This window comes from Dunckerocampus dactyliophorus, chromosome 19, assembly GCF_027744805.1.
Source record: "Dunckerocampus dactyliophorus isolate RoL2022-P2 chromosome 19, RoL_Ddac_1.1, whole genome shotgun sequence".
NCBI classification, from domain to species: domain Eukaryota; kingdom Metazoa; phylum Chordata; class Actinopteri; order Syngnathiformes; family Syngnathidae; genus Dunckerocampus; species Dunckerocampus dactyliophorus.
Genome location: NC_072837.1, coordinates 14,832,731 through 14,843,555, shown reverse-complemented (window position 1 = coordinate 14,843,555; position 10,825 = coordinate 14,832,731). Strand labels below are relative to the sequence as shown.

The following is a 10,825-nucleotide window of genomic DNA, read 5'->3' as shown; positions in this document are numbered from 1 at the left end:
TTCTGATTTATCTTTTGGGAAAGAATGGCTCGGTGGTGGTCTCGGACGCAAACGTGAGATTTGTGAAATGTACAACACAAATTATTTGGAAGATACACAAAACTTTTGAACTTATGAACTTTATGAAATTGATATATTAAGCGGGCCGCACGGTGGTTAGCATGTACTTAGTAGTAGTTAGCATGTTGGCCACACAGTCAGTCAGGAGATCGGGAAGATCTGGGTTTGAATCTCCGCTGGGCATTTCTGTGTGGAGTTTGCATGTTCTCCCCGTGCGTGCGTGGGTTTTCTCCGGGTAGTCCGGTTTCCTCCCACATTCCAAAAACATGCATGTTAGGTTAATTGTTGACTCTAAATTGTCCATAGGTATGAATGTGAGTGTGAATATGTGCCCTGTGATTGGCTGGCGACCAGTCCAGGGTGTACCCCGCCTCTCACCCAAAGTCAGCTGGGATAGGCTCCAGCATACCCCCACAACCCTAATGAGGAAATAGATGAATGAAATATTAAGCATTGTTAATTAATCTTATCGTAAGTCAGTAATTCTGGTTAAAAAATTGTCTAATTTTGATCAAAGTTGTACATGAGCACTGATAAATAGATAAGTTGTAAATTTCTTTTGGAGATTAATAAAATATCGAAATATTGGTCCTACACATGTTTTATTTTAGCCGGATGTTGGGATCCTTCCGTTTAAATGAGTTGAACTTGAGCTTCACTTTTGTCCACTTGCAATCGCTATGATTTAAGTCTGTATATTAATTTGATACCAAATTAAAAGGGAAACATGATAAAACAGTATCCAAAGTGCAAAATTACATACAAGCAGCGATAAAGCTTCATTTTAAGGGGAATCCCTTCTCTCTCATCCTGACACGCACATGCAGTGACAGGTCTTCACAGTGCGGGGATTGGAACACCAATATACATCAAACCTTCAAGATTAAACACTCTTAATACACAACATAATCGTCAAACTTGCCTATTCATAGAACTCACACTGCGCAATGAAGAACTTCATGCCGTGTCTCCTTCCATTTTTCTGCTGACTGTGCACTCTGCTGTGAGGCGTTCAAGTGTGCTCTCGGAAGTGAGTGTTGGGCGTTAATTGTTTTTCATTTTTATTCATGTACATGCCAATTTGCAGGGATACGCGTAAAAAATGCCGAAAACAAAGCAACAAAAATTCAGAGAAAATGATGGATATATTGGGTTACGCCCTGCGATCGTCAAGAAATTATTATTGCATTGAAAGGAGGAATATATTCTAAATCAAACCATTAACTGATATACAACCAGCCAATGTCAAATAGTCCTACCCTCAAAGTATTTGGCACGCCCATTTTTTCCAATCCATTTCCAATTTATCTTTTATTGAATTTTATATGAATTTTTAATAATTAAATAAATTGCTTAAATTAATTAATTAATACAGTTGAAAAGCCAGCATATCAAGAAATGCTTCAAATGTTTTATAGACAGTAGGAATTGCCTGTGAGAGAATACATGTCATAAACGGCAATTCCACAACCTTACAGAGTGAAAGATGACATCCATCCATTTTCTATGCCGCTTGTCCTCATTAGGGTCGCAGGAGTACGCTGGAGCCTGTCTCAGCTGTCTTCGAGCGAGAGCCAGGATACGTCCTGGACTGGTCACCAGCCAATCGCAGGGCACATATAGAAAAACAACCAGTCACAGACACATTCATGCCCATTGGCAATTTAGAGTCTCCAATTAACTTAAAATGCATGTTTTTGGAACGTACAAGCTACACTGACAAAAAGACAACAACTAGGTTAAATAATGCAACTGCAGACCCACCAACATAGTTGAAGACGAGGGGCTTCACGGCCTCATACAGATATTCATAGGTGGCCCATTATATAGAACACCTTCAAGGGGGACTGTCGTCACAAGAATTTACTAACTGTATGGGAATGAAAAGGCAACGAAGTAGGACCAGCTGGCTAAAGCTACGTTTGCAGCGCTGACAGGAGACCACTGGACAGCAGTAATCAACCATAACTACCTCGAGCTAACAGCACTTCTGATGCATGATAGTTGGTGGCCGCACACATTTGCACTAGGTGCAGTGAAATCGGAGGAAAGACATTTCCCAAGAAGCATGTGCTCGTCACTTTCTTGATGTTGCTAAGGAGTGGGGGGTAATAGACAAGGTTACCACTATAGGGACAGATAGTGCTGGAAATATGATGACAGCAGCCAGGGGTCTATCATACGAGCCCTTGCCGTGTGTCGCGCACATGCATTGCTCAGCAAATAAAAACAATGTTGTTAAGTTATGTTGTGTTGCGTCTGTTTGTGTTACCTCGGTGACCATTTCTCCCTTTATGTTCCCCTTAGATTCTGTGACTTCCTGAGGGGGTGGTGCCAACCTGTAGCCACTTTGCCATGAGGGGTATTTAGCTACCTGGCTACAGGAGGAGTAGTAGTAGTAGTACTTTTTAATCCCACAGCAGGGAAATTCACCTGTTACAGCAGCAAGCAAGACACACAAGTAAAGAATGCATACGGACATAGTAAATACAAAATGGTTCAGGTGTTGTAGAGCCTGATAGCGGTCGGTATGAAGGACCTGCGGAACCTCTCCTTCTTACACCGTGGGTGTAACAGTCTGCTGCTGAAGGAGCTGCCCAGGGAAACAACAGTGTCATGTAGCGGGTGAGAGGTGTTGTCCATGATGGATGTCAGCTTAGCCAACATCCTTCTCTCCCCCACTTCCTCCCCGGACTCCAGAGGACCGTCCAGGACAGAGCTCGCTCTCCTGATCAGTCTATTTATCCTGCTCCTGTCCCTGTCCATGCTGCCCCCTCTCCAGCAGCCCACAGCATAGAAGATGGCTGAGGCCACCACAGAGTCATAGAAGGTCCGTAAGAGAGTCCTGCACACACCAAAGGACCTCAGTCTCCTCAGCAGGTGGAGGCGACTCTGGCCCTTCTTGTAGAGGGCTTGGGTGTTGACGGACCAGTCCAGTTTCTTGGTAAGGTGAACACCCAGGAATTTGTAGCTGTCTACCAACTCTATGTCCGCTCCCTGGATGTTCACCGGTGTGAAGTGGGATGTTTTCCTCTGGAAGTTAATGATCATCTCCTTTGTCTTGCTGGTGTTGAGTTGCGGCTGGTTAAGCTCACTCCAGCTGACAAAGTCCCTGATGACCGTCCTGTATTCCAGATCATTCCCCCACAAGGACGTGGGATTGTACCGCTTTGCCTCCATGCTCCCAGAGACAGTGCAGTTTCATCGGCTTCATTTTTGCCTATCCAGTTGATTGTTTTCCTGCTCCAGCTTTGTATTTTGTATACCCGTCTCCCGTTCTCCTAGTGCCTCGTGACACCGTCCTGGTCATGTAGGAATTTCTTTTTGGCTCCTATTTTTCATTCTTAGTTGCTTTAGTATTTTTTTTTACCAGTTTCTGGTTTACCTACGCTGCCGTTTTAATTTTTTGCTGTCGTGTCTTACTGGGGGCCGCACGGTGGTCTAGTGGTTAGCATGTTCAAGATTCAAGATTCAAGATTCAAGAGTTTTATTGTCATATGCATAGTAAAACAGCAGTTATACTATGCAATGAAATTCTTATTCTGTTCATTCTCCCAAGAAAAGAAAGAAAACACAAGAAAAAGAATAAGAACATAAGAAACATAAATACCATCATAAGAAACATTAATACCAATAAATTAAGCAACAACAACAACAGAAGAGACATTAATACAGATAAATAATACAAATAAATGAATAAATAAATACTGTAAGTAAATAAATAAAAGTGCTATGAGTGTGTGCGTGTGTTGCGTGCGGCGTGTGTGAGTGCTTCGTTGAGAAGCCTGATGGCCTGTGGGTAAAAGCTGTTTGCCAGCCTTGTGGTCCTGGACTTCAAACTCCTGTAGCGTCTGCCTGACGGTAGGAGTGTGAATAATGAGTGTTGTGGATGTGTGCTGTCCTTGATGAGGTTGTGTGTTCTGTGGCTAACACAGGAACAGCCTGGAGATCGGGAAGACCAGGGTTTGATTCTCCCTTGGGCATTTCTGTGTGGAGTTTGCATGTTATCCCCGTGTGCGTGTGGGTTTTCTCCGGGTACTCCGGCTTCCTCCCAAAAGGTGAGGTTAATTGGCGACTCTAAATTGTTCATAGGTATGAATGTGAGTGTGAATGGTTGTTTGTCTATATGTGCCCTGCCATTGGCTGGCGACCAGTCCAGGGTGTACCCCGCCTGTCGCCCGAAGTCAGCTCGGATAGGCTCCAGCATGCCCCCACGACCCTAATGAGGATGAAGCGGTATAGAAAATGGATGGATGGAAACACCATACTGGTACCACTTTTATCTCAAAGCAAAATTCAAGCCAATTGTATTACTTCAGTAGATAAAGTCTACTTGATTAAGCCAAAGGTAAAGGTTTGATTAATCATGATTGATCACTGAGTGATTAACTTAAATTTTAAATCGATTGACAGCACAATTATTATATATTGTTATAATCATATTTGGTCTAAAAAAATGCTGACAATAATGAACATTTAGTGTCAAACTGTGGGACAATAAACATTTTAAAAAAACATCTGCATTGTTTGGTGACTCCATACAATAAAGGTTGTTTGTCCAGTCATATTTTTTCATTGTACTATTGTTCAAATTAACGTTAAAATCTTGTCTTGTCTCGTTCTTGTGGACCCAATCTCGTGCATCGTCTTGTCTTGTGCGTTGGGTGTCTTGTGACACCCCTTTTTAAAACACAGTCAGTCCAACCACCTCCCATTGCTCCAGAGCTTGTGGCACATTAGCGCCAATGAGATGGTGTGGACGTCTTCTGAGGGCTTTTCAAATGGTAAGTTCCCTTCATGTGCAGGCATTCTCCCTTGCGTGAGGACCTCTGGCAATCCAACACAGGTGTTAGAATCCAGTCCAGCCACCTCCAAGTCCACCACGTTCTCATGTCCCATAGTTCTCCCAAGGATTACACGCCTTTTCCCTGTAAAGTTAACCTGGTTCATCAGTCGCTCTGTACAAAATGAAGCAGTTCTTTCTGGATCCAAAAACGCATAAGTGACCAAGACCTCATGTCCCCTTCTGGCTAGTGTACTGCCCATCTTACCAGCTCCAATCAAGCCACTGGACTGCACAGACACTACCTCACCTTCTCTGCCCAATACACAATCTGACATCTGTGGAGATGAAATTCTCCACAACCCCCTTAAGGTCAAAGGACCACTTTGGAAAATTAATTACTAAGCCCAATTTCATCTCCCACGTGCGTGCCCTTTAATCTCCAGTTATGAGAAGGAAAAAAGACTCTCACACCAAATTAGATTTTTTCCAAATGTATTGAAGAATAAGTCAGACAGGACCGTTCTCCGCAGCTTGCAGGACCCTGGACCCCGTTTCATCCACCTGCACCCATCTCCTGGCTGAAATGAAAGAAGGCTCCCGCCCGATTGTCCCATAGTCATTTTTATACTTGTTTGCTCAGATCATTGGCGTCAGTCTCTCCAAAGATAAATTTCTCCTGGACGCCAGCAGATGATAGCCGGCTCCCTCGCCGTCCTTATAACATTTAATGTAGTTGTTGACATAAACAAAACATTCTTTGCTCCGGCCAATGTTTCTGTTTTGACTACATTCGGGCTGGTGACCCTGGTGTGTACAAGCTGCGGCCAACAGTCTTTCTGTTTAACCTTTGACCACTTAAACAGATGTTCATCTACTCTGTTAACTACTTAAAAAAGCATTATTTCTGTAAACCACTTGTAATCATTCACTAATTTATTAGATTAATTGATTAAACAGTTATATCTATACTGTACTTATTTTAAGACACTCAACAATAATTCAATCAATAACCATCAATGCAAACAGTTATTCTAAAATCTACTTGTAATAATTATTTACCCACTCAGTAAATTATATATTATATACAGATATAATTATAACAATTATATAATTATATATTATAATATTTTTTTCCTACACATCCAAAGCACATCACGTTCTCCTTCAAAAAAGACATCTTGTGTCCTTTCATTCCAAAGAATGCAATTATCCAAATGTCCATCTCCACATAACATACACACTTCTACTGGTGAGTTCCTTTTGTTTCCAGGCTCTAAATATTTAACAGGCACAACAATAGTGGCAAAACTATTGTCTCTTGCCTTTGGTCTCTCAACGAATTCCACAATGTCAGGAATTGTAGGTCAATGAAAAAACTTCTCCTGAATATCACATGCCACAGTGGTCCAATAATCACACAGCTTTATTTGACAACTGCTTGCATCATTTGTGGCCACGTTCAGGCCTCCTGTAGCAGCTCCCATAGAGTTGCAGTATTCCTGTAGCAACAGACCATTGGACTGTGCATTTCATATTGAAAAATGGTGAACTCTGATTTTAATGTCAAAGTGATGTCATAGTTTTGCTTTGTTTCAAGTGGGTGTCCTCATACCAGACAGGCAGTCCTACTCTGTGGGTTGGGCCTGTTGTCTGCAGAGACAGTGGTCCAAGCCAGGACAAAGAAGACATTGTGGTTGGGAGACGTGGAGATCGTGGACGATTTTGTCCCGCTGAGTCTCAGCTCAGTGCTCTGCGCTTTGCTGGTGCTGCTGCTGGTCTATGTCGTCTCCTTGTCGGCTTTCAGCTCACAGGAGTCCCACCAGGAGCCTCTGGGGCCCAGATCGCTCCCCTTGCTGGGGAACCTGCTCCAGCTGGACCTCCGCAGACCACATTGGCTCATGGAGGTGAGCGAGCGCAAACCCAACTGTCACTCAAACTGCAGACTGTTGTGTGTTTTCTAACCCAGAAGTTGAACGTTGTGACACATTCTCTATTTTGTTTATTTTGGACTCTGGAAGCCAGTAGACCATGATAATGCCACTGCACTTTTGGACTCTTGGTTTGGTTCTGCCCTTTTGTTGTCTTTCCAATGATGTCCATACAAAACATTTAACAAAACAAACATTTTAGATGCTTCTAAAGAGCAAAGTCCGCCTTTGAGCTGAGTGCTCATAACTTTTATTTGAAAGACTTTAAGAATGTGTGGCTTCTATGGTGAGGTCAAACAGTCCTTTCCTCTGGTTGATCTGGTTTGTTTCAATTTTAAAATAATTTTCCCTCAAAAGAAATCATGTAAATAGAAATTATTTGTTCCAGGGTCAAACTGGCCATCATAAACCTTTCATTAGGTGTTAGAGGCACAATGTTTTGTCACAATTTTCCAAGTGTAGAAAGAAGTGAAGCAGTGTTAAAACAATACATGGGTCTAAAACTCTCATGTGATGCCACACAAGAGGGCAAATCCAATTTCATAGTTTGGTCAAATTGTTTGACTTTAGAGATTCCACTATATTGGAACTTTTATTTTGAAATCTCTGCCTCACCTGGTCCAAGATGTCCAAGAAGTACGGACCAGTCTTCACCTTCCACATGGGGCCCCAGAACGTGGTGGTCCTGGCTGGCTACAAGACGGTGAAGGAGGCTCTGGTCATGTACGGCGAAGACTTTGGAGAGAGAGAATCTCTGACCACCGCCAAGGAGTCCAAGCTGGAGTACGGTAAGAACACAAATACACACACACAAATATACACACACAGGTCAGGTCCTAAACACTGTGTGTGTTCTCTTGAGGGGTCATATGGAGCAACGGAGACTCGTGGAAGGAGCTGAGACGCTTCGTTTTGACCAACCTGAGAGACTTTGGAATGGGCAAGAAGGCGTGTGAGGACAAGATCATTGAGGAAAGCCAACACCTCATGGAGGTCTTCAACAACTACAAAGGTACATAACCACAACAACACGTCTTCTTGTCCTCTCTGTGTTCCGCTTGGCCGCCATTTCTGATGTCTTCTGGTGTGGATGTCACAGGGGACGCGTTCGACAACAACCAGATCATCAACTACGCTGTGTCCAACATCTGCTCCCTGGTGTTTGGCAGCAGGTTCCGCTACGACGACCCCGTCTTTGTTGCTATGGTGCAGCGCAGCAGCAAAATCGTCCAGATAGTGGGCACATCAACCATGCAGGTCCTCCTTTCTATGCAACCTTACTGGGGTTAAACATGTCCTGTGGAGACAACAAGCAGTTAAACAACAACTGCGCTGCCAGAAGCAAACATAAGGGAAGAAAGTTTAATATGTCTCATGTGGTTACCTGGAACACACTTAGAAGGACAAGATCAAAATCTCTTGGGTGGTACCCTCAAAGATTCTGCTTTTATATCCTTGATGGTTTAAGAACATGCATGTACAGGTGAAGCGTTACCTTGGTGTCCAATCATTCGTCCTAGATTGGACCTTGAGGGACACGTGGACACCTGCTGTACCTTTAGTTCAAGTCTTAGTAACCCAACAAGATGTGCTTAGAGACGTCAGGATTAGAAGTCTTGTTTTTTGTGTTATTGCTCAATTTCTCCTTTGAAGAATAAATAGGAGTGATTCTAAGACAGAACCCTGAGGCACACCACTGATCTTACAGACAGCCAGAGAATGACTTCTGTGAGAAGCTTCTCCAAACAAATCCTTGTTCTTCCAAAGTTGTACAACATATTCCCGTGGTTAGGCAAGTGGTTCTACTCATTGAGAAAGGAGCTCCGCAGTCTGGCAACCGCTGCTGAGTTAGCTTAGTCAAGGAGCAGGACCAGCAGATAGAGCTGTTATTAAAAACCACATCATTAAGAAAGCTTTTGTAGTCCCATGGAAACAAACGCTACTGTATGACGAAGCTGCAAGTAAACTTTCAGAAGAGGTCCGTAAGGAGCTGAACAGGGTGATCGGGGATCGGCAGGTCCAGGTGGAGAACAGGAAGAACCTGCCCTTCACAGACGCCGTCATCCACGAAACCCTGAGGGTGGGCAACATCATCCCCATGGCGCTTCCTCACAGGACAAGTCGGGATGTCACCTTCCAGGGTCACTTCATCAAGAAGGTGTGCCCGAGGAGAAATCAGACATTCTAGAAGGATGCAAATGGATGTGATGTGAGTGGTTTTGGTCTCCAGGGGACGACGGTGCATCCTCTCCTCACGTCCGTCCTCTATGACGAGGATGAGTGGGAGAAGCCGCACTCCTTCCATCCCGCCCACTTCCTGGACAAAGATGGGAACTTTTTCAAGCGAGATGCCTTCATGCCTTTCTCTGCAGGTGGGTGACTTGTCCGTGGGGGGGGCACCCACCCTTCACATGCCCCTCCCCGTCAAGTGTCTTTCCACCTCCTCCAGGTCGCAGGATCTGCCTGGGAGAAAGTCTGGCCAAAATGGAGCTTTTCATCTTCTTCGCCACACTCATACAGCACTTCCGCTTCACCCCTCCCCCGGGGTTTTCTGAGGACCAGCTGGACCTGACCCCACGGGTGGGAGCTACCCTCAGCCCAGCACCCCACAAACTGTGTGCTGTCTCGTGCATGCGAGGTTAGATTGAGAGCACTTTGTGTTGTTTGCAATCATCTCACAGGGTTTTCCTCTTGAAATTATAAATGTGTAAAACCGCTAATATTACTGACACAAATTCACCTTCAAACTCAAATTGTTTGTCAAGAAAAACAATTGTGCTATGGAGTCATAGCAACAAATGTAAATTGTGTTGAATAAAGGTTTGCTTCCATTATGATTTATCTTTTGGGAATGCCTGGCCCGCTTGTGGTCCCTGACGCAGACGTGAGAATTGTGAAATGTACAACACAAATTATTCGGAAGGTAAACATATTCAGAGACGTATGTACTGTACTGTAGTGACGTGCGGTATAAGTATGTAGACACACACACACACACAATCCGTCCTTTTGGCAGTCAAATTCAGCAGATCATCAAAATATCTTGTATTCGACTTGTTTGTAAATCTAGCTCTAGCTGGCACTGCTGTTTGTGTTTTCCAATAAAGTTTTTTTTCACGGTGGCCTCATCTTAGGTTTCTGCCCTGTATTTTATCAGGAAATGAGCAAACTCAGCGATTTTTACATATTAAAATGTTAAAAACGATTGGAATCATACACATAATGCATTTATAATGCAGTTCAATGAACAACTATTATTTTATTTTTACGTTATTCATGTTGTTTTTCATCATGACAAATGAGGCTCTGCCTCACCTGCCTCCCCTGACTGCACGTCACAGTTGGGTGCCATGAGACCCCCAACTCACGAGACGAGACGATGCAAGAGATTGAGTCCACAAGACGAGATGAAATTTCAATATTTTAACAAAGTACAATTAAAAAAAATATGACTTGACAAACTTTTTAATTTAAATGTGTCAGAAATAGGGCTGTCAAATGATGAATTTTTTTAAAGATTCAGATTATTCAGTTTTCAAATTAATTAATCATGATTAATCACCATGTCACATTATGTTACCTTATATTACCTTATCATTTTCCTATGTATTTTAAACTAGCAAAGAGTACATTTGGAATACAGGAAGTGACCAAATGTATTGCAATTGATGGGGGGTAGAATTAAATAAGCTTTGTGTCATGAGCTGTGGTGCTGCTCTGCTGCCCTCTGTCTGTTATTGCAGCACACCTGTCGACTCGTGGGAGGAGCTCATGCACACCTGCAGTCAATTACCTCTGGGACTACTTATACCCTGCTCCGTCGTCAACCTATTGCCAGATTGTCTTCCCATGCACACCTAATTCCTGCTCTCATTTTCTCAGTAATTCGTTGTACCCTTGCTTTCTGGTCTACCCTTCCTTGCCTTGTGAGTACCTGTATTCCCTGCTTGCTAGATTTGCAGCAGTGGCTTTTTGTTTTGCACGTTGTAGCTTTTAGAGTCTGCTTGGTTTTCAGCAGCTATTTCAGTTGTTGGCATTTTTGTCCTGCTAG

The 10,825-nt window shown here is 43.4% G+C and overlaps 1 pseudogene; it reads left to right on the top strand.

The window, feature by feature from the left end:
• Positions 1-4,810: 4,810 nt before the first annotated feature.
• LOC129172666 (cytochrome P450 2K1-like) lies at positions 4,811-9,477 on the top strand (annotated as a pseudogene).
• Positions 9,478-10,825: the final 1,348 nt, after the last annotated feature.